The sequence below is a fragment of the Macrotis lagotis genome, chromosome 5 (assembly GCF_037893015.1).
Source record: "Macrotis lagotis isolate mMagLag1 chromosome 5, bilby.v1.9.chrom.fasta, whole genome shotgun sequence".
Lineage (NCBI taxonomy): Eukaryota > Metazoa > Chordata > Mammalia > Peramelemorphia > Peramelidae > Macrotis > Macrotis lagotis.
In genome coordinates, this window is record NC_133662.1 from 29720267 (window position 1) to 29742802 (window position 22536).

The window sequence follows — 22536 nt, forward strand, 5'->3', positions numbered from 1 at the left end:
TATTCAACAGATTTAACTCATTGTTTAAAAATCTAACAATTTAGAAGGAGGAAGGGCTGAGAATGGGAAAGATAAGGGAAGAAGAAGAAACTGATAAAAAGGAATTGAATAAATGAAAATAAACTGAAAGTTAAATTGCTAAAAGAAAAGTCAAATGGGAAAGGTAATAAATTTTGGTGAGGAGGAATAAGAAAAAGGAAAGATCTGAGTATAGATGGAGAAAGAAAACATGAACGAAAATATAAATTAATAATCTTAACTGTAAATCTTTAAATATGAATGGGATGAACTGTCCCATAAAATGGAAGTGGATATCAGTATGGATTAAAAACTAGAATCCTACAATATGTTGCTTATAAAAATACATTTGAAGCAGAGAGATACACACAGAGTAAAAATAAAAATTTGGAGCAAAATATCTCTTGCCTTGGTGGATATAAAAAAAAATCTGGTGAAATGATCCTAATCTCAGACAAAGTAAAAGCAAAAATTAATCTACATTTGTTTAAAAGGCACAATTGGAAATGAAGCTATATCATTACTAAACATGTATGCACCTAGTAATACAGCATCCAGTTTTCAAGAGGAAAAGCTGAAAGAGAAATAGGAGAAATAGAGAGCAAAATTTTAATAATGGGAGACCTCAATCTCCCTCTTTCATAACCAGATAAATCTAACAACAAATTGAACATGGTGAATTAAATCTTAGAAAACTTAGATATGATAGGTCTCTGGAGAAAACTTAATGGTAATAGAAAAGAATAAACCTATTTCTCTGTGATACATGGCACCTTCACCAAAATTGACTATGTACTTAGGCACAGAAACCTTAAAATCAAATGCTGAAAAGCAGAAATAATAAATACACACTTCCCATACCATGATGTAATTACACATAATTAAGGATCATGGAAAGATAAACCAAGAACTAATTGAAAATTATATAACTTTATCTTAAATAATGGGTGAATCAAACAGCAAATAATAGAAATATTCAGTAATTATATCCAAGAAAATGATAATAATGAAACATCATACCAAAATGTATGGGATGCAGTAAAGGCAGTTTTGTGGGGAAACATTATATCTCTAAATGCCTATATGAAAATATAGAGAAAGAGGAGATCAATGAATTGGGTATGTAACTAAAAAAGCTAGAAAAAGAAAAAAATTAAACAACCCCAATTAAATATCAAATTAAAAACTCTGAAAATCAAGGGAGAGAGTAATAAAATGGAAAACAAGAAAACCATTGATCTCATAAATAACACTAAGTGTTGGTTTTCTGAAAAATCCAATAAAACTTCTGGTTAATCTGATTAAAAGAAGAAAGAAGATTACCAAATTACCATTATCAAAAATGAAAAGGGTGAACTAACCATCAATGAAGAGGAAGTTAGAGAGATAATTGAGAGCTACTTTGTTGAGCCAATAAATTGGAGAACTTGAGAGAAATGGATGAATATTTACAAAATAAAAGTTTCCCAGATTAACAGAAGAGGAAATAAATTACTTAACCCTATCTCAGAAAAAGAAATTGAAGAAAATATCAATAAACTCCCTAAGAAAAAGTCTCCTGGTCCAGAAAGATTTACAAGAATTTTACCAAACATTTAAGCAGCAATTAATTTTTATTCTACATAAATTATTTTAAAAATAGGAGAGGAAGGAGTTCTGTCACATTCCTTTAATGACACCAAAATGATGCCAATATCTAAACCAGGAATAACTATACAGACAAAGAAAATTATAGACCAATATTACTAATGTTTAATGAAGGAAAAAAATCTTAAATAAAATTTTAGCAATGAGACTAGAGCATGTTATTACTAGGATAATACAATATGATGAGGTTGGATTTATACCAGGCAGCCAGGGATGGTTCAACTTTAGGAAAAGACACAACCTAATTAAACATATCAATAGTAAAACCAACAGAAATCATGATTATCTCAATAGATGCTGAAAAATCCTTTTATATAATATAACATCCATTCCTACTAAAAACACAAGAAATTCTAGGAATAAATGGAGTTTTCCTTAAAAAAACAATAAATAATATCTACCCAAAACCATCATTATATTTATTGGGAATAAACTCAGCATTTCCAATAAATTCAGGTGTGAAACAAGGATGCCCATTATCACCATTACTATTCAATAAAGTTTTGGAAATGCAACAAGAGAAATTGAAGGAATCACATTTGGCAATGAGGAAGAAAAACTTTCACTCTTTGCAGATATGATTGTATACCAAGAGAACCCAAGAAAATCATCTTTAAATAATTAACAAAATTCAACAAAGTAACAGGATATATAAACTAAACCCACATAAATCACCAGCATTTCTAGATATGAACAACAAAGCCCAAATACAGGAGGTAAAAAGAGAAATTCCATTTAAAATAACTGTAAACAACATTAAATACTTGGGAACCTACCTCCCTAGACAACCCCAGAAATTGTATGAACACAATTATACAGCTTTCCTCACCTGAACTGGGAAAACGTCAAGTTCTCACAGTTAGGTTGAGCTAATAAAATAAAAATGACAACTCTACTCAAATTGAATTACTTATTCAGTGCCATACTAATCAAACTACCATATAACTACTTTACCATGCAAGAAAAAGAGTAAAAAAAAATTCCTCTGGAGCAATAAAAGAGCAAGAATAGCAAGGAAAATTATGAAAAATGTAAAGGAATGTGTCCTAGCTCTACCAATTCTAAAACTATACTATAAAATAGCAGTCATCAAAACTTCCTGGTACTGGTTAAGAAATATAGTAATGAATCAGTGGATAAGGAGAGATTCAATAAAACTTCATGACTACAGCAATCTATTATTTGACAAAACCAAAGACATCATCCTCTGGGATAAGAACTTACTATTTGACAAAAATTACTGGGAAAACTGAAAAATAGTATCAAAATTTAGACATAGATCCACATCTCATACCCTATACAAAAATAAGGTCAAAATGGGTACAGGATTTAAACATAAAGAACAATACCATAGATAAATTATTAGATAAAAAATATGCTATCTATCTGATCTATAAGAAAGGGATAAATTTGTAACCAAAGAATAATTACAGAATATAATGAAAAAATGAATGATTTTGACTATATTAAATTTAGAAGGTTTTTCACTAATAAAATCAGTGCTGCCAAAATTAAAAGAAAAGCAGAAAGCTGAGAAATAATCTTCAAAAAACAGGAGTTCTAATAAAGATCTCTTTTTTAAGATTTAGAGTATTGCATCAAATTTATAAGTTCACAAGTCATTTTCAAGTAATAAATGGTCAAATGAAATGGACAGTTTTCATATGAAAAAATTAAAGCTATATATATCACCATATGAAAAAATATTCCAAATGATTCTTGATTAGAGAAATGCCAATTAAAACAACAACAAGGTGTCATTTCACACCTATTAGGTTAGCTCACATGAGAAAAAGGGTAGATAATCAATGTTGGAGTCATTGTTTGGGGATTGGGACATTGATGCATTGCTGGTGGAGTTGTGAATGGATACATTCTTCTGAAGAGCAATGGGGAACTATACACAAAGAGCAATAAAACTATTCATACGCTTTGATCCAGAAATTCCACTTCTAGGCCTATATCTAGAAGAAATTGTAAAAAAAGGGAAAAGTTCTACATATTCCAAAATATTCATTGCAGCTCTCTGTTTAGTGGAATTGAATTGGTAATTGAGGGGAAGCCCATCAGGTGGGGAATGGCTAATCAAGTTATGGTACATGAAGACCATGGAATATTATTGTTATATAATAAACCATAAATGTATGAACTTTAGAGAAACCTGGAATGACTCACTGGATCTGATACTGAGCAAATGCAGTAGAGGCAAGAGAACAATGTACACATCAACAATATTATGAGATGAACAACCTCGATGGAAGCAACTCCTCTTGGCAGTCCAGAGAGGTAGGACAATTGTTAATAATGGTCTATATTATCCCCAACCAGAGAAAGAAAAACAAAATGAACCAAAACACACAGAAAAAACACCCCTATGGAATCTGATGAACACTTTATAAAAATTATCTCTTATTACCTCTTTCACTTAACCTTAATTCCTCATGCCAAACATTACTAACTTGTAAATATGTTTAACAAAACATGTATATAAAATACTAACCTGATAGTTTTATACTGGGGGAACAGGGTAGGAAAGAAGACTGGAGGGAAATTTTGTAGCTTGGAAATATACATGTACAAATGGATGAAAATTTACAAAATAAATTAATTTTAAAAAAATCAACATGTATTTGCATATTTGTGTTACAAAATTTCCTTTCCTCCTCCTGTCCCACTCCCCTGCCCACAGTCTAATGAATATTGTATATGTAAATTTGTATTTAACTTGTTTACAGATTAGTCATTTTGTGTTAGAGGAATTGAAGTGAAGGAAAAAGCAAGAAAAGCCTGAAATAGGAAAGAAAAATAAAAGAGAAATTTAGAGAAATGAATGTATTGTTCATTCTGATTTTATAAGTTTGTTTTGTTTGTTTTTCTTCCTCTGGATGTGAATAGAATTGTCCACAACAGTTCTCCCAGGGTTGTCCTAGATCTCTGAACAACTGAGAGAGCTACATCCATCAAGGTTGATCAACTCACAGTGGTGGTGTTAATGTGAATAATGTTCCCTTTGTTCTGCTCCCTTTGCTCAGGATCAGTTCCTATAATCTGTTCAATGCTTCTGTAGAGTCATACCACTCATACTTTCTTGTTTAGTTTGTTTGTTTGTTTGTTTGTTTGTTTGTTTTTCAAGGCAATGGGGTTAAATGACTTGCTCAAGTTCACACAGCTAGGTAATTATTAACTGCCTGAGCCCAGATTTGAACTCAGGTCCGCCTGACCCCAGACCCAGTGCTCAATCCACTAAGCCACCTAGCTTCCCACCCCTCAACTCATGATTTCTTATAGAACAATAATATTACATAACATTCATATACCGTAACTTGTTCAGTCATTCCCCAATTGATGGGCATTCCCAATATTTCCAGTTCTTTGCTACCATGAAAAGAGCTGCTTTGAAAGTTTTGGAACATGTGAGACTTTTCCCAATTTTAATAATTTCTTCTGGATATAGAATGAGTGTTATATTTTGGGGTCAAAGGGAAGAATCAGCTTTATTGCTCTTTGGGCATAGTTCCATATTGATTGGATTAGTTCGAGAATGATTGGATTGTTTCACAACTCTAGCTACAATGCATTAAAGCAGGAATCACCCTACAAACTCTCCAATGCTGATGGTTTTGCCTTTTTGTCATTTTAGCCAATCTGATAGGTATGTGGTGGTACTTCATAGTTGTTTTAATTTACATTACTCTAATCAGTAATGATTTGAAATGGTTTCACATATGATTATATTTAACTTTAATTTCTTCATCCGAAAACTCCCTGTTCATATACTTTAACAATTTATCAATTAGGGAATGACCCATAACCTAATAAATTTGGTTTAATTTTCTACATATTGCAGAAAGGTAGCCTTTTACAGAATACTTATCTATGAAAATTGTTTCCCATCTTTCTGTTTTCCTTCTAATCTTGGCAGCATTGGTTTTATTTGTACAAAACATTTTTATTTAATATAGTTAAAAATAAATCATTTTTCAACTTATATTTTATTCTTTGCTTAATCATAAATTTCTCCCCTTTCCATAGATCTGACAGATAGAATATTTCTTTAATTTGGATACAATTTTCAATTTTATTTTATTAGTTCAAGCTAACCATGAACAATTGATATTTTCCAACTGTAAGATCAGATTTTATTTGTGTGAAAAGAGTTTTGTGGGTTTGTCTTGGGAGGTAGATTCCCAAAAATTTAATGCTGTCAGCAGTTACTTTAAATGTAACTTCGCTTTCTATCTTTTTCTCTTGGGTTTTTTAAATTCATATCTCGAAATGCTTATGATTTAAGTGAGCTTATTTTATATCTTGCCACTTTGTTGAATTTGTTAATTGTTTCATGTTAGTTTTTTAGCTGATTTTTCCTCAGGTACTATGAAGATACCATCATATTATCTGCAAATAGTGAAAGTTTTGCTTCCTCTTTGTCAGTTCTAATGTGTTAATTTTTTTTTCTTCTCTTATTGGTAAAGCTAACATTTCTAATACTATATTGAATAGTAATGGTGATAATGGGCATCCTTGTTTCTCCCCTGATCATATTGTAAATCCCAATTTATTCCCATTCCATCTAATATTCAGTGATGGTTTTAGATAGAGGCAATATCTCTTTCAGTATCTTTTTGAATATAGAAACATAGGCTTGACAACCACATAGTTAAGTGGATCCATAATAGAACATAAAGAATTCCAAAGAGTTGACTAATGATGTGGTAATCAGCTGGACAGAAGTGTCTAATATATTGCGGCAGGATTTTGTCATTGACCTTTCACTATTTCAGATATACAATATCATTCAACTATTTTTTATCTTCTCCAGTTGGACAAATGAAATAACTTCAGTATTATTAACATTCCTTCATCCTTTGCCTCAGCCACTGAGAAGGAGGTAGTGCTCCTCCTTACCAATGCTAAAGTCTTCACTTGTGTGCTTAAACCTATTCCCTCATTTTTTCTAGCTCTTTGAGCTTTTGATCATCTTCTCTCTTTAAAATTATAATCACTCTTTAAAATAATAGAACGTTAGAACTAGAGTCAAGAAGACAAGTTCAAATTCATCCTCATAGCTAGCTATATGACCCTGATTAGGCCACTTACCTTCTGTCCATCTCATTTTCCCCATCTGTAAAATGAGGATAACAATAATCATACTTTCTTCACATAGAACAGTGAGTTTGATGAGAATAACATTTTTATAAAACTGTCACAACAAATGGGTCTTGATTAAATGATCATTTCCTTCCCTCTTTTGATTTTCAGAAACTCCTCAATGCCTCATTAATTGGCTCCTTTGATAATACCTTATTGAACTTATCCTTTTTAAAAAACTCATCTCTTCCCTATGAACAAACCCTCATGCTACTGCCTTATATTTTGGATCATTTTTGAAGCTATAATATTCTTTGTCTTTTTTTCTTTAAAATCTTTTTTTGTGGGACAATGGGGCTGAGTGACTTGCTCAAGTTCACATAGCTAGTATGACACTCAGTAAAGAAATGTTAAGTGAGGATACTTTATATTAATAATTTTCTAGTTTGTGTACTCACATTCAATTTCTATAATATGATGGTGAGAAAAGAGGACAGTTATTATTACTTCTAACTTACAAATGAGGAAGAGAAGATTTAGAGGCATTACACTACCTCTCTATGGTCACATAGGTGAAAGTAAAATTGAAGACTCAAACCAAGTTCTTCTAATTTCAACCATAGTGTTTGCCCACTTTACTTCATTGCTTCAGTGCAAATTCACATTAACCATAGTTTTTTACTTGACTGAAGTCTTCTCTGAATGGAAGAAAAGAAAACCATTGGGTAATGACCAAACAACTTGTGGTATGATTATGATAGATTACTACTATGCAAAAAGAAATGATGAGCTCATTGATTTTTCAAAAAAAATGGCAAGACTTGCATGAAATAATGAGTAAAATAAGCAAAACCAAGAGTACACTGTATAAAGTAAAAGTGATATTATTTTAAGAATGAATAAAAGTTTTTGTCTATTCCAAACACCCAAATTAACTATGAAGAAAGACACTTTCTGCATTGAGAAAGAACTGATAAATAGAAGCTTGTACAGAATTATTTTGCATCTATATTATGTATGTGTACAAGTACAGATATGCCTATTTGTGTTTAATAGTACCAGTTTCTAGGGGTGGGAAAATAGAAAAAAACTAAAAAGATATATATGATAACTTTCCTGTGTATTTGAAGGGAATAGTAAATTGTACATCATATATTTGTAGTTTTAGGGACAATCATCTTTTCAATTATACTATTATTGAAATGCTTGTTTTATTCTATAAATTAAAAAGGAAAGAAAAAAGTAAGAAAATAATAAAAATAATATTACCATGAAAATTTTTGGGTGTGGAGCCAAGATGATGACAGGGGAAGAACCTCTCCTAGATGCTCTCTTTATAATATTTCGAAAATCATAAAATTATGGCTCTAACTAAATTTTTGAGAAACAGATCCTACAGAGGGCTCCAGTGAGGCAATTATCCAGACCAAGGTAACCTGGACAATAGTGGAAAGTCTCCATTTCATGGGGTTAAAGGAGCAACCCACCAGAGTGAAGGATCTTCAGCCTCCCAGAGGCAGCCCCAGGGTACCTAGGAGCTGGGGTTCCCAGCAGCTTGGGCAGTTTTTTCACCTACACCCCTGGGAGCACCGGGAACAACTTGGAAGAACAGCAGGGGGACCTCTGCCAGAATGAACATGTGAAACCTAGGCTTCAGAGCACTCAGCAAGCAGCTGTGGCCACAGCAACCCATATCCAGGAAACAGAAGCAATCAGAGACTGTAAGCAGGAGCTCCCAGGCAACTAAGCCCTGAATGCTCAGCCTACCAAAGGTAGGGGAGTAGAGAGAAACTTCCAAGATCTGTCCTCTGTAACTGGAATAGGACACTGGGGCACCACACTCAAATCCTAATCATAGTCTGGGCACCCCATAGAACAGCCCCCCCCATACACACACATACACACCTCAGCCCGGTGGCAGAGTGGTGTGCTTGTGGTCATTCACAGACCAGGAGGGAAGACAGAACTTCACACACTGAGATCCATGTGTGTGTGTGTGTGGTATCCCAGTAATATTCAAAAGCTCAGGAAACACCCCCACACCAGGCACAAGCAGGGGAAGAGTGTAAAGAAAAAAGGGGAAGACCATTGAGAAATGCATTGTCTATGATCCCAAGAAGGATCAAAATACTCAATCTGAAGATAAGGAAATACAAGCTTCTGCATCTAAAGACTCCATGAAAAACAGAAATTGGGCTCAGGGTATGAAAGAGCTCAAAAAAGATTTTGAAAATCAAGTAAGGGAGGTACAAGAAAAATTGGTAAAAGAAATGAGAGAGATGTAGGAAAATCATGAAAAAGAAGCCAACAGCTTAGTCAAGGAGATCCAAAAATTGCTGAAGAAAATAACATGTTAAAACCCAGCATAAGTCAAAAGGATAAAACAATTCAAAAGTGATTGAGGAGAAAAATGCTTTAAAAAGCAGAATTTGTCAGATGGAAAAAAAAAGTTAATAAAGCTCTCTGAGGAAAACAAATACTTCAGATGTAGAATGGAGCTAAAGGAAGCTGTTGAATTACGAGAAGTAAAGATATAATATTTCAACACCAAAAGAATGAAAAATTAGAAAAAAATGTGAAATGTCTCATTGAAAAAACAACTGATTTGGAAAACAGATTCAGGAAAGATAATTAAAAATTATTGGGATACTTGAAAGTAATGATCAGGAAAAGAGCGTTGACCTTATTTTTAAAGAATTCCTACAGGAAACTTGCCCAGATATCCTAACAGCAGAGGGTAAAATATAAATTGAGAGAATCCACTGATCTCCCCTTGGAAAAAGATTCAAAAAAAAAACATCCAGAGGAATATTATAGCCAAGTTCCAGAACTCCCAAGTCAAAGAGAAAATATTACAAGTTGCCAGAAGGACACAATTCAAATATCGTGGAGCTGCAGTCAGGATCACACAGGACTTAGAAACAACTACATTAAAAGCTTGTAGGGCTTGGAATATAATATTCTGGTAGGCAAAAGAGCTTGCAATGCAACCAAGAATCAACTACCCAGCAAAACTGAACATACTCTTCCAGGAGAAATGATGGAATTTCAATGAACCAGGGGGATTTCAATAGTTACTGTTGAAACAACCAGAGCTGAACAGAAAGTTTGATCTTCAAATACATGACTCATGTGAAGCATAGAGAGTGGAGAAGAAGGGGAAAATATGAGGGACCTAATGATGATGAACTGCATGTATTCCTGCATAGAAAAATGATACTGATCATACTCATAACAAACTTCTCATTTAATAGAGCAGCTAGAAGGAGCTTTTGTAAATGAAGCACAGGGGAGAGCTGAATTTTAAGACATAATATATTGTAAAAATGGAGTCAATGGCTTCAAGGGAAATTTAATGGGAGTAAGAGAAAGGAGAGTTGGAATAGACTAAGATATTTCATATAATAATTTTTTTTATTGTAATGAGCTATTGCATTGATATGGAAGGGGGGGAAGGCTAAGGGGAATGATGGAACCTTTGCTCTCATCAGAGGTGGCTAGGAGAGGAAACAGCATATATACTCAATGGGGTATAGACAACTATAATAAGAAGGAGAGTTTGGGGTGGGGGAAGGAGGAGGATGTGAGTGATGGAGGAGAGGCTGGACCATGGGGGAGAGTGTTTAGATATAACACATTTTCTTTTTTTACTTCTTGCAAGGGGCTGGGTTTGGGTGGTCCGTCAGGAACCCCAGGACTGGGTGGTTGCTGGGCCTTAGGGGTGGTATGTGGGCTCGGGGACTGCTGCACCAATCAGCTACCATACAGCACATTTAAGAAGAGGGACAGAGTGGAGAGAGAGAGAAAATATAGTATATGATAGTGCAGAAGTATGAATTGAGGGAGTTGTGAACAGCAATAGCAATAGTGGAAAAATATAGAAGTAACTTTTGTGATGGACTTATCATGAAGAATGTGATCCACCAGCTACAGAGATGCAACTGAAGCACATTTAAAAATTTTTTTTTTACTTTTATTTTTATTTTTTTCTCTTTACTTTATTGCTCATGAGGGTCTATATTTTTTGGGGGGAGGAGGTATTATGTTAATTCTTAAACAAGAATATTTTAGTAATGTATAAAAAATCATCAGTTGTACAAAATAATAAAAAATAAATATAATAATAAAAAGATAAAGTCAACCATACAGAGAATATCTATTTAGTGATAGAAGGTAGTCGTAGTCAGAAATATAACTTGGACTTGTTCTCTTCTTTTTCTCTCTGTTCTGTTTTTCTCATCTCTTTCTTTTTCTCTCTCCTTCCCTTCATCCTTTCCTATATGCTTAACTCCTTTAGGAGAAGAGCTAACTAACTCATTTCTAAATTGTAGCTTGAGGATATTAAAAGGACAAATGACTTGCTCACCCTTGGTCATGTTTATACTATAATATTATTTGCAGTATATTTGAACTGAGGTCTTTATGGCTTTGAGATCAGCACACTATCCATTAATCACATTAATGCAGAATAAAGACAGAACCTAAGAGATCTATGTCAGGCAGCTGTACACTAACTTAATGTTTCTTAAACTCTTAAATCCTAATCCCCCAAAGAGACCAAGGAAAACACAGTACAGGGGTAAAAAGATAATGAAAAGGATATGATAATAATGGTAAGTAACTCAAGATATAGTATATTTTGACTATTTGAATGAAATTGAATATTAATCTCCACTCATGAATTAGACCAAAATTTTGGCTACTAGATAATAAAATTACACACTAAGGATAATGGGAACAACTAAATATTGTCAAGAATTTGATATCTTTTTTGAGCTTATAGCATTGAACCAGGAAGATCCATTTACTATCAATTTGACTTGTATTCCCACAAAATATTAGTAGTAAATTTGACTTATTTCACATTTACCTTCCTCACACAGTCAGTGTGCCATCCAAACTAAACAGGGAGTTAGATAATTGAAGATTGGTTAATTTTTATAGTAGTCATTTCCAAATCTGAACCACCACCAGAAACTGAAAAATAAATAAAATCTGCACACTTACCAATATATTTGCTATATTCTAGAAATTCCATAGTGGGATATAAACTCCTTGAAGGTAAAGGGGCATTTTTTTGTTTGTTTGTTTGTTTGTTTTGATCATTGAAACCTAGACTAGTAAATAATATAATATTTTAACTACTAGTGACTTTTTAAATACTATTTTATAATACATACTTACATATATATAAACAGTGATCAATTATATTGAAATTAAATTATTCAAATAGCTGTTTTGTTTTTTTTTTAATTTTATGGACCTTAGATTAAGAACTCTTATGACTAGATTGGAGTATTAAGCTTAAGTGATTAAGACATATTTCTTGAATTGAATTATTGAATCATACTAAGATCATAGTTTTGTTTCTTTACAGCTGTCCTTCATTAACTATCTGTTCTTCTTTGTATTCCTTGTGTTTACCACAATGACATGTTATATAGTGGGTGGTAAGTGAATATTTGTTGAATTTAATCAAATTAATCTTCACAACTCAATACCCCTAAATGTAGTCATGTTCAAGTAGCAATGTGATACTGTGACCAGTGAGATTTTTGGGGTCACCAATTAAAGATATAAATTGAGTGTTACAGAAATACGATGGAATTCCTGTACTCTCTGAGACTAAAAATGCTCAGGATTTTATTACAAATTGTTAAAAGTAAAGAGGTTAAAATTTTTTCCTCCCTGTGAACCAGTGAATCAACAAGCACTTTAGGACAGGGTGAATAACAAAAGGTTAGGCACAGTTGCTTGGTAAATGAGAGAGAGAGAGAGAGAGAGAGAGAGAGAGAGAGAGAGAGAGAGAAGGAAAAAGGGCAGGTCTTTCTCTTAAATACACTTCTGTTGTAAATTGGACAAGGGGTGGCACTTGGGGAATGATCTCATACTTGAGCCAGGTATTCTCCAATGGGAAAGCTACATACTGGTCCTTCCTTTCCCAAGTTGTGGGACCTCTAAATTCAACATGTAATTTCCTTCACATTAGCATAAATGGGCAAGGTCAAGTAACTGGGAACCAGAAGCTGGATGAAGGAGGAATGGGGAGACAGTATAAAAACAACAGGGGTCAATTTAACAGCATAAAACTTTACCAAATTTATTTCTGATTATATACTTTCTACATTCATAATACATTCATAATTCTTTGCATCAATATGGTGCAAAGAGGACCCACATTGGAGAAAGAGAAACTGAATTTGATATGTGATTCTGCTCTTTATTTCTTGTGCAACTTGGTATAAAAATCACTTTTGGTTTGGGGCCTTTATTTCTTCAACTATAAAATAAGGAACTAAAACTCAATGATCTCTAAAGCCTTTCACAGCATGAAACAACATAATTATGTCATCTGACACATGTGATATTTAAAATGAATCAAGAGTAAAAAAGTAGCAATCAAGAGTAACAAAAGAGAAACTGATTCTTTGAAGACCAATTGAAAGTAAAAGCAATTTGGTGACAAGCAAAATCTATGATGGAACATAAAACTTTGTTTTGAATGATTTGCAAACCTGGATATTCTTAAGAATGGATATTCCAATTAGGCCCATTTTCTTAGGGGAAAAAATTATAAATGATGGAAAAAATGATCATTGGAAATCCCCACGTACTCATGTAATTGTTTTCAAGTCTTCTGCATCCTTCTGGCTTAAATTTTGTTGTTTTTGATCCCTTAAATTGACTCTCTTATTTGAAGATTACAGAATTTATGTTTTCAGTTGATCTGAATAGGTTCTCCATATAGAGGCAAGTATGGACCTTCAAGTCTACCCATATATACTTCAATTAAATATTTGACTGACATTTCTGACTTTTATTTTTTTAGGTTTTTGCAAAGCAAATGGGGTTAAGTGACTTTCCCAAGGCCACAAAGCTAGGTAATTATTAAGTGTCTAAGGCCGGATTTGAGCTCAGGGACTCCTGACTCCAGGGCCGGTGCTCTATTCACTGTGCCACCTAGCCACCCCCTAACTTTCATTTTTTTAGAGGTTAATTATTCAGTAGGTACCAATTTGAGATAAAGTTTCTCTAATTCCCCCCTTTTACCAATAATATAATTCACCTCAATAGCCTCGAATGACTCTATATTATCTTCAAGATCAAATATAACCTCTTCCTTTTGCCACTTAAAATTATTTATGACCTTGTCTCTTCTTACCTTTACCATTTCCTTATACTTTACTTACTAGATCATGTATTCTATGATTTAGTTATACTCCCCTACTATACTTGCTGGAGATAGATGGATAGAGAGAGAGAGACAGACAGAAGGAAAGAAATACAGAGATATAGAAAGAATTAGTGCAAGAGTTATATATACATACACAAACACAAGCAAATAATCAGATCCTTCCCTCAAGGAGTTCACATTATTATGGGCAGACACAATGTATAATAAAGTAATTATAATAAGACTTTATATATATCTATATATACATATATATAATATGAAAAGAGTGAGCCTACCTACTAAATGTAAAGAGAGATTTAGATGCATAAATTAATAAAAAATATCTATGTATATACATAAATAGTGTGTATTCATGCATATCCATACACACACACACATATATATATATATGTAAATGTATTTCATTATTAATACATCATTTATCACCTTTAGACTGTGAGCTACTTAAGGGAAAAGCCTGATTCTACCATTCTTTATAAACAGAAAGTCTAACACGAAGTAAACACTTCAAAAATATTTTTGAGTGATTTCTGTTATTTCAGATTATTTCCATTATTTTACTAGTGTTACAATTTAACACATATTTAAAAGAAAATTTCTTTCCATTTATAACATGATATATAATCTTTTCCAAAAGTATTACTGCAGTTATAAGCTATAAAGCTAAGACTTCTGATACATTGTGTTTTTAATAGCATAGGTAATTCTATGAATTGCCTTTGTATCTGTCATCACTGCCAGATTTATCTACCTAAAATATTACCATTCACAATGCCATTTGGTATTGAATGAATGAATGATGAATCACTTGTTCAAAAGAACTGAAAAAGGCCTCCCATTGATTATAAGATTAATTCCAAGGTCTCTCAATCAATTCAATGATCTTCATAGTTTGGGATCATTCAATTTTCTTTGATTTTTCTGTCTGCTCATTTGTTCATCATTGCATTCTAGCCCATCTAGGCTATATACTGCACCCCCAGACTCTCTCTATATCAGTTCATGAAAATTCTACTTTCCAAAATGACCTTCCCTCTTCTTTACATGTCTTTAAATTGTATTTATCTTCTGAAATCCTTGTGGTTCCATGAATCTTTTCCTGATTCTTTTAGTGCACAGTAATCTGAACTCTTCTGAAGTCTTTTTTTAGTTTTTTTCCAAGGCAAATGGGGTAAAGTGGCTTGCCCAAGGCCACACAGCTAGGTAATTATGAAGTGTCTGAGGCTAGAACTCAGGTACTCCTGACTCCAGGGCCGAGGCTTTATCTACTGCATCACCCAGCCACCCCTTGAAATCTTAATAGTACATCATATACTATCTCCCCATAGCAATATGTAAAATGCTTGAAGTCAAGAAGTACAGTATTTCCCCAAGTATAAGATACACTCTTTTTCAAAAAATTTGAGGTTCAAAAACTAGGAATGACATATTTAGTGGTTGCAGATAATTTTACTTGCATTTCTTACTTTTTCACGCTTGTTGTCTTTGGGCTCATTTGTTACCAGTATTTTGGTAACAACCTTGGTTAAGTTTTGCCCTATTCTGCCCAGAAATGGCTCAGAAAAGATTTTCATACAGTGTTGAATTCAAGTTCAGAGTGATCCAGTTTGCAAAAGTGAATGGAAATTGTCCTGCTGAACATAAGTTTAATCCTCCACCAACTGAGAAAACATTCCAAGACTGACTAGGGGAAGAAGAATCCCTAGTGAGAATGACCCAGCAGAAGAAGGTCATGAGAGGCAAGTCAGCACAATGGCCTGATTTAGAGAGGGAATTGAAGAGATCATTGAAGAGCAAAGGCCAGTTGGAATTCCTATGCCCACAAAGATGGTTCAGCATGAGACAAGAAGAAATGTTGATGAAAAAGAAGTGGACTGATTTCAAAGGAGGACACAATTGTTACTTCCAGTTCATGAAATAGAATGAAATAAGCATATGTACATGTACCACTCTTGCCCAGACAGTGCTTGTGGTCAACCACAGATCAGAGCTGTCTGACAAGCAGGAGAGCTGTCAGAACCTCTGCTAAGACAGTGATTTATCATCAAACACAGATGAAGACAAGCTAATGAATGGGAGTTTTGACAGTGATGAGGAGCTGTATGAATTTTATGATGAATAAAACTTGAGTTCAATAACTTTATGTAATTCTTTTTCAAATTTCAATCCCCAAACTTAAGGTGTATCTTATGCATGGGGAAGCACAGTATATCTTATTTTTCTTTGAATTCCTTGATGGAATTAAATAAAAATCTTTGTACCCACATGAAGTGTTTTAGATATATGGTCTTATGGATAGATGAATCTTCAAGAATAACATTACATTTCAAGGACAACAATGTTCAGAAATAGAAAAAAATTCTACTAAAGGCACTACAAGGAATAAAAACTTTTTTTCCCTTTCTTTGTATCCCCTAGGCATTGCACATTTACTTAATAAATACTTATTCCCTTGAATTACTGAACTATGAGAAAAATGAGATTGGCACATACAGAAGATGTAACAATAGTAGCTGCAAAATGATGGAATAGGCTTCGCTAAAGTCTTAGAAAACTGGTTCAAAGGGAAGACTGAATTATTTTTATTTAAGTGAAAAGCTTTGTTCACATCATTTTTATTTCTAAAATGATTACTATTAAAAGACATAACAATAGTACATTCTCACTGAGATCCAGCTTTTACATTTTCATATCTCTTACTTTTTCTTATTCTATCTGGAGAACATTCCCTTGACAAATGAGAGTGGCTGTAAGGAAATCTAATTAGAGAGTAAGAAAGACTTTTTAAATCAAGGATTTACTCATATACTCATTTACTCATGAAAATTATTATGTGCAAGACACTATTCTAGTCCATGGGTGTTCAAAAAAATAGTAATATCTGGGAATTTCCCTAAGCAAATTTACACTGGATCAATAATGATAAAAAATTTTTAATAACACTATTTTGAAAAACCAGAATCTTCCAATATGCTGCTTACAAGAACCACATTTGAAGTAAAGAGATATACACAGATTAAAGGTAAAAGAGTGGAATAGATATATTATGCTTCACCTGAAGTGAAAAAAGTAGAGATAGCAATCATTTTCTCAGACAAATTGTAAAAATGGATCTCCTTAAAAGGCACAGGGAAGAAAACATCTTTCTAAAAGATACCATGAAGTAATTACAATACTAAACATGTATGTACCAAGTAGTATAGCATCCAAAATCTTAGAGGAAGAAGAAAAAGAGTTGCAGGAAAACATAGAAAGTGAAATTGTACTAGTAGCAGAACCTCAACTGCCTGCTCTCAGAATCAGATAAATTTAATCATAAAATAAACAAGAAGGAAGTTAAGAAGGTAAATGGAATATTAGAAAAGTTAGATGTGATAGACCTCTGGAAAAAATTAAATGAGGATAGAAAGAAATATATTTTTTTGTACTACATAGTACCTACAAAAAAAAAACCTGATCATATATAAGGGCTTTAAAATAACCTCATGAACAAATCTGGAAAGGCAGAAATATTTAATGCATTCTTTTCATATCATGATGAAATAAAAATCACATGCAATAAAGGGCCATAGAGAAATACACCTAAAATTAGAGAGACCTAATAACTTTGTTTTAAAGAATGAGTGGATCAAGCAACAAATCATGGAAATAATTAATAATTTTATCCAAGACAATGATAATGAGCAAATAACATACCAAAATTATGGGAGACAGACAAAGAAATTATTGGAAAAATTATGTCTCTAAATGCATACATGAGAAAAATAAGATCAATAAATTGGGTGTGCAACTAAAAAATCTTGAGAAAGAACAAATTAATGATCCTCAATTAAATATCACATTAGAAATTGTAAAAATAAAAGAGAAATTAACAAAATTGAAAGTAAGAGAACAATTGAATAAATGAAGCTAAAAGCTGGTTTTATAAAAAAAATAAGAGACAAATCTTTGGTTAATGTGATTTTTAAAAAGGGAAAAGAAAACCACATACCTGTATCAAAACTATTAATGGTGAATTTACCACCAATGAGGAAAAAACTAATGCAATAATTTGGATCTGTTTTTTTGTTTGTTTTCTATTCCATTTTCTTAATTTATTAATTACGAACTTTACAATTTTATGCCTAATCTTACTTCCCTACCCCCCCCAACAGAAGTCAGTCTTTACACAGTTTCTGTGGTTTGTATTAATCTAAGTTGAATGTGATGAGAGAGAAATCATATCCTTAAGGAAGAAAAATAAAGTGTAAGAAATAGCAAAATTATATAATAAGATCATAGTTTATTTTAATTAAAAGTAATAGTCTTTGTTCTTTGTTCTTTGTTCAAACTCCACAATTCTTTCTCTGGATATGGATAGTATTCTCTCTAACAGTTGCCCAAAATTGTGCCTGATTCTTGTACTGATGGAATTGAGCAAGCCCAATAAGGTTGATCATCTACCCCAAGTTCCTGTTAGGGTACAATATTCTTCTGGTTCTGCTCATCTCGCTCAACATCAGTTCATGCAAATCTTTCCAGACATCCCTGAATTCCTATCCTTACTGGTTTCTAATAGAACAATAGGCTTCTATCACATACCTATACCACACTTTATTAAGGAATTCCTCAAGTAATAGACATTCACTCAATTTCAATTCTTTGCAACCATGAACAGGGCTGCAATGAAAATTTTGGTACAAGTGATGTTTTAATCCTTTTCAAAATCTCTTCAAAATTTTGACTCAGTACTGGTATTGATGGATCAAAGGATATGCACAATTTTATTGCTCTTAGGGCATAATTCCAAATTGCTCTCCAGAAAGGTTGGATGAGTTGACACAAGAGCACCAACAATGTATAAGTGTCTCAGGTTTCCCACATCCCTTCCAACATTGTTCATTGTCCTTTCTGGTCATATTGGCCAGTCTGAGAGATGTGAGGTACTTCAGTGATGCTTTAATTTTCATTTAATAAGTACTGATTCAGAGCAATTTTCATATGGATATGGATTGCTTTAATTTCCTCATTTGTAAATTGTCTTTGCATATCCTTTGACCATTTGTCAATTGTGAATGGCTTATTTTTTAAATTTGGCTCAGTTCTCTGAATATTTTAGAAATGAGTCTTTATTCAGAAATACTAGTTGTAAAAACTTACTATATTTCTTTTGATATTCACTACTGTCTGTGCAAAAGTTTTTTAATTTAATGAAATCAAAATCATCAAGTTTGTTTTTAATGATGTTCTCCATCTCTTCCTTGGTAATGAACTGCTTCCCTTTCCACAGATCTAACAGGTAATCTAATCCTTGATGTCCAAGTTTGCTTATAATGTTTTTTTATATCTAAATCCTGTATCCATTTTGATCTTACCTTTGTAGAGGGTGTGAGGTGCTGGTCTGATCCAAGTTTCCACTATACTAACTTCCAATTTTGCCAAAAGTTTTTATTGAAGAGAGTTTTTATCCCAAAAGCTGGACTCTCTGGTTTCTCAAACAGTAGATTGCTATAATCATTTCCTGCTATTGTACATAGCCTATTCCACAGATCCACCACACTATTTCTTAGCCATTATGAGACAGTTTTGATGACTAATGCTTTATAATATAATTTTAGATCTGGTAGGGTCAAGCCACCTTCTTTTTCACTTTTTTCATTAAATCCCTGGAAATTCTCAATTTTTTATTTTTCCATATGAATAAACTTACAATTTTTTTTTCTAACTCATTAAAGTAATTTTTTGGAATTTTGTTTGATAGAGCACTAAATAAGTAGTTTAATTTTGGTATAATTGTAATTTTTATTATATTATCTTGGCTTATCCATGAGCACTTGATATTTGTCCAGTTATTTAAATCTGATTTTATTTGTCTAAGAAGTTTTTTGTAGTTGTTTTCATAGAGTTTCTGAATTTTCCTTGGAAAGTAGACTCCCAAGCACTTTATATTGTTTGAAGCTACTTTGAAGGCAATTACTCTTTCTAGTTCTTTCTGCTGCATCTTGCTAGATATAGATAGAAATATAGAGAATTTATGAGGCTTTATTTTAAATCCTGCAACTTTGCTAAAGTTGCTAATGATTTCTAAAAGTCTTTAGATGATTTCTCGGGATTCTCTAGGCATATCATCATGTCATCCACAAAAAGTGAGAGCTTTGTCTCTTCTTTCCCAATTATAATTCTTTCAATTTGTTTTTCTTCTCTTATTGCTGAAGCTAGCATTTCTAATACAATATTGAATAGTAATGGTGATAGAGGGCATTCTTGTTTCACCCCCGATCTTATTGGGAATGCCTCTAGCCTGTCCCCATTGTATATAAAAATTGCTCATGGTTTAGAGATATACTGTTTATTATTCTGAGTAATAATACATTTATTCCTACAATCTCAAGTATTTTTAGTAGGAATGGGTGCTGTATTTTGTCAAAAGCTTTTTCAGCATCTATTGATATAATCATATATTTTCTGATAGGTTCCTTATTGTTACAATTAATTATACTAATAGTTGTCCTAATATTGAATCAACCATACATTCCTGGGATAAATCCTACTTGAGCATAAAGTATTATCCTAGTGATAACTGGTTAGAATCATTTTCCTAAGATTTTATTTGTTTACTTCTATATTCATTAGGGAGATAAGACTATAATTTTCTTTCTCTATTTTAACTCTTTCTGGTTTAGGTATCAACAACATATTGGTGTTATAAAAATAGTTAGGCAGAGTTCTGACATCAACCATTTTTTTCTAAAAATTTATATAGAATTGGAACCAATTGTTCCTTAAATTTTTGATAGAATTCAGTTGTGAATCCATTTGGCCCTGAAAATTTTTTCTTAGGGAGTTCAATTATGGCTTGTTGAATTTCTTTTTCTGAAATGAGGTTATTTAGGTATTTAATTTTGTCTTCATTTAACCTGGGCAACTTACATTTTTGTGAAATTTCATCCATTTCACTTATATGATTAAATTTATTGGCATGGAGATAGGCAAAATGATTCCAAATTGTTACTTTAATTTCCTCCCTATTGATGGTGAGTTCACCATTTTCACATATGATACTAGCAATTTGGCTCTCTTCTTTCTTTTTTTAGTCAATTAACCAGAAGTTTATCAATATTATTGTTTTTTTCATAAAAACCAACTTTTGGTTTCATTTATTAGTTCAATTATTATCTTGCTTTCAATTTTATCAATTTCTCCTTTAAAGTTTAGATTTTACAATTTGTTATTTAATTGGGGGTTTTTAATTTGTTCTTTCTCTAATTTCTTTAGTTGAATGTTTAGTTCATTGATTTCTTCTATCTCTAATATATTCATGTAAGCATTTAAAGATATAACATATCCCCTAACAGCTTCCTTGGCTGCATCCCATAAGTTTTGGTATGTTGCTTCATTTTTGTCATGATCTAGCATGAAATAATTAAATCTTTCTATAATTTGCTGGTTGATCCACTCATTCTTTAAAATGAGTTTATTTAATTTCAAAAAATTTTTGGTTCTATGTTTCCCTAGCCCAATACTGCATATGAATTTTATTGTATTATGATCTGAGAAAGATGTATTCATTATTTCTGCCTTTCTACAATTGATTATTAGGTTTTTATGATCTAGTACAGGTTCAATTTTTGTGTAAGTGCCATCTACTGCAGAAAAATGTGTATCCTTTTCTATCCCTATTCAAGTTACCCCATAGATCTATCAAGTATAAGTAACAATTTATTTATCTCATTCACTTCCTTCTTGTTTATTTTATAGTTATATTTATCTAATTCTGAGAGCAAGAGGTTGAGATCTCCCAGCAGTAGAGTTTTGCTGTCTATGTCTTCCTCTAACTCCTTCTACTTCTCTTCTAAGAATTTGGATGCTATACCATTGGGTGTATACATAATTGCTATTGAAATTACTTTATTGTCTATGATACCTTTTAGGAGGATATAGTTTCCTTCCTTATCTCTTTTAATGATTTCCATTTTAGCAACTGCTTTGACTGAGATAAGGATTGCTACCCTTTCTTTTTTCACTTCAGTTGATGAAAAATATATTTTGTTCCAACATTTTACCTTTTCTCTATATGTATCTCTCTGCTTCAAATGATTTTCTTCTAAGGAACATATTGTAGGATTCTTGTTTTTAATCCACTCTGCTATTCACTTACTTTTAAGGGAGTGTTCATCCCATTCATTTTCAAAGTTATAATTACTGACTCTTTATTGCCCTCCATGCTATCTTCCCTCTGTTTGTATTTTCCCCTTTTTTCACTTTATCCATATTCCCCTGTATTTTGTTTCTGAATACCAGCACGTTCAATGTGATTGCCCTCCTATACCCAACTCCCCTCCCCTTTTTTTCCCTTTCCCTTTGCCCCTTCATCCATCCCTTTCTTCTTTTTTTCCCCTTTTCTCCCCCTTTCCCCTTTTAATACTTGAAAGGGAGGATAAGTTTCTTAACTTAACTGATTGTATGTATCTATGTTAACTTTAAGCCAAATTTGATGAGAGTAAGATTCAGGTGGTTCTCACACCCTTCCTTCTTCCCCTCTATTGTATAGGTCCTTTGTACCTCTTAACGTAATGAAATTTACCCCATTCATTCTTCCCCATCTTCCC